The sequence below is a fragment of the Xenopus laevis genome, chromosome 4L (genome assembly GCF_017654675.1).
Source record: "Xenopus laevis strain J_2021 chromosome 4L, Xenopus_laevis_v10.1, whole genome shotgun sequence".
NCBI lineage: Eukaryota > Metazoa > Chordata > Amphibia > Anura > Pipidae > Xenopus > Xenopus laevis.
The window spans coordinates 62,930,286-62,933,161 of record NC_054377.1 but is presented as its reverse complement, the minus strand read 5'-3'; positions in this window follow the sequence as shown (position 1 = coordinate 62,933,161).

The following is a 2,876-nucleotide window of genomic DNA, read 5'->3' as shown; positions in this document are numbered from 1 at the left end:
AGTTTGCTTGGAAATGACACCATGGCTTGGCTTTTATCCAAGATGAAAAAAACAGGATTATATTACAGGAGGAAGCTGCACTTATACTGTTGCCAATGCTGCTTTCCAGTATCATTTATTCTATTAATCTGTATACCAACCCATTGAAGTAGTTTTGATTAGACTGCTGTCTTGGCCTGAGAGAGAGAGATTTGCAAGTGCTTAGATCTGCACTGTCTAGTGAGAATATTAATTTTCATATAATAATTGATATAACATTTTATATACACAGAAAGGAGGTGTGTGTGGTTGAGAGCAGTGTCATGTTCTATACCGAGGGGGCCCTATTTTTATTATATATTTTAATGTATTTCAATAATAAACCTTAGTTTTGGGCAAAGAAGGGGCTAATTTATAATTGACCCCTACACCTTTAGATTTTGTTGACCAATTGGTTATAACAGAAGAAATACTGTAGCTATAATGGCTTAGTTCTATGGTACCTCGTTGTGCAGGCTACAAGAATAGAGTTGGCCCTGCAACGAAGAGTTCAATTATGGCTTTTATTGAATTGCCACTCACGCAAAAATCATGCTACATACAGCCCCTAATTTTGTAAGAAGTGCCCCCTCTCTGTTTTTAAAGTAGGAGATTACAATGAGGGAAGTGATAAGTAAGCTTGTTTCCAGTCAGCAAGAAAAGGCAATGATGGGGCTAAAACTGCAAGAGACACTGAAATCTTTAAATTTAGAAAGGAAAATAATAATGCATTTCCCACTAAATATTCCCTTTAGTTACCATATATAGGGGTACTTTATGCTGCACAGGAAATGACATATGGGTGCAGTGAGCTAGATTCAGCAGAGGGGAGCAACTTGACAAATAGAGCGTACCCCTAATATTCAGTTCATGCTAGGCCCTACAGAATTAAATGTTTTCACTGTGTGTGTGGTTGTTTAACTGCTATGTAATTACTACAAAGTCTTCACTCTTTTTAAATATCAACAAACAGTCCAGATGCCATTTCATCTTTTTTTCCAGTCCCCAGCGATCTATTCTTCAGAGCTAATTTGCCGTGGGATGTGCAGATTAACCACGGTCTGCTGAAGACGATTTTGTGCTCCTGGTTCTTCATTGTGGATCACTGATATCTGTCTTAAAGGCATTCTTACAGGATAGAACACCATGGAATAATACTGCCAAAAGGCCTCAGTAGAATAAGAAATGTAAGCACTTTCATGTTGAAAATGGTTACATGATTTTCGTTTTACGTTATGATTACTAATGAGCAGTATAAATAAAAAAGCAACAGCACCCTTAATACACAAATAGCAAGGGATGCCACCAGCTTGGGCAGCACAAAACTATGTTGAATGTCATTTATAGGGAGGAAATATAAAAATAAAGGAAGGATGTATTTTTTTCCAGTAAAGGTGGCAGCCTATGAATAGCATGCTGCAGAATAAAAAAAAAAACCTATGGTATGGTAGAGAATCTCTTGCAGCAGATTTGGGCCAATTGCTTTGTCATGAATGGAAAGAGTTGCTATCTGCCACAAGTCCGGAAGGGTTAGGGTGGTGGCACACATAGAAATTCAGGGAGATTAGTTGCCCAGTGACAAATCTCCTCTTCTTCGGACGACTGTTCACCCAGAAATGCCTTCCCGCCAGCTAGAATGTGAATCGCCCATGGGATGGCACTCAGAATGCTTCATTTTTTTGAAGTTGCCTCACGAAAAAACTTTGGGCGACTTCAGAAAGCCGGAGCGATCCGAGTGGTATCCCGCCAGCGATTCAAATTCCAGCCGGCGGGAAGGCATTTTGGGGAGATTAGTTGCCTGAAAAAGAGGAGATTTGTCGATGGGCGACTATTCTCCCCAAATCGATACGTGTGCCACCACCCTTTAGGTGGCCATACATCACAAGATCTTCTCGTTTGGCAAGCTTGCCAAACAAACGGATCTTTACCCTGATAGGCCCAAACAATCGGAATACAAAGACCACAATAGGGGCTGTTGGGGCAAGGACTGCATCAACAAGCCGTTGCATTGCTTGATCTGACGTGTCAATCAAACCTGCCAGATTGAAATCTGGATGATTTTTGGCCATATATCGGTTGGATGGCTCCATCTGAGGGCCCTATACATGGCCAGATAAGCTGCTGACACAGGCTAAACGTCAAATCTGCATCTTAAATGTGCCCCATAGATGGGACCAGGTCCGGACTGAGAATTAAAATAGGCCCTGGCATTTCAGGTGCACAGAGGCCCAATCAGCCTGCACCAGCCCACTAAATACTGACTTACTATGGCATCTTATAGCAGCCCCTCTGGCATTTGCCAGAACCCACAGATTGCCAGTCCGGGCCTGGATGGGACCATCCTATGGGGCTAACCTTTGATGCAATTCAAGCCCGACACCCACTCTAGACTTTGTAATTTTTTCTTTTGGCCCTAGGACTATATAGTGGGATTAGCCCGATATCGCCCATCTTTGATGGGTATATCAGAGGGATATCAGGGCTCCCCAGAATGGTTAGATTGCCCCAACCCACACAAAGTAAAATTAAAGTTTCCTCAGCTGCATTTCAAAAAAGGGTTATTGAAAGCAACCACCTCATGTCAGGAGAAATTCTGAGTTATTTACTACCACCCATAGAGGCAAAAACATGGCGGCTGGATAGTGGATACAGTGGCTTTTTTCCACAGTAATTGAAAATAAGAATAAAGAAGAGTACAATAAGACAATTCTGGGTACGTTTATGAATGTATTATGGAAGTATACTGGGAAACTGATGCGTTATAGTCACATCCCTATCATATTGGTGGTCTGAATGTGAGTAGACTTTGCTCACAACAATTACCCCCTTTGCCGTGTGTTTATTTGTGTGGAGTTCCA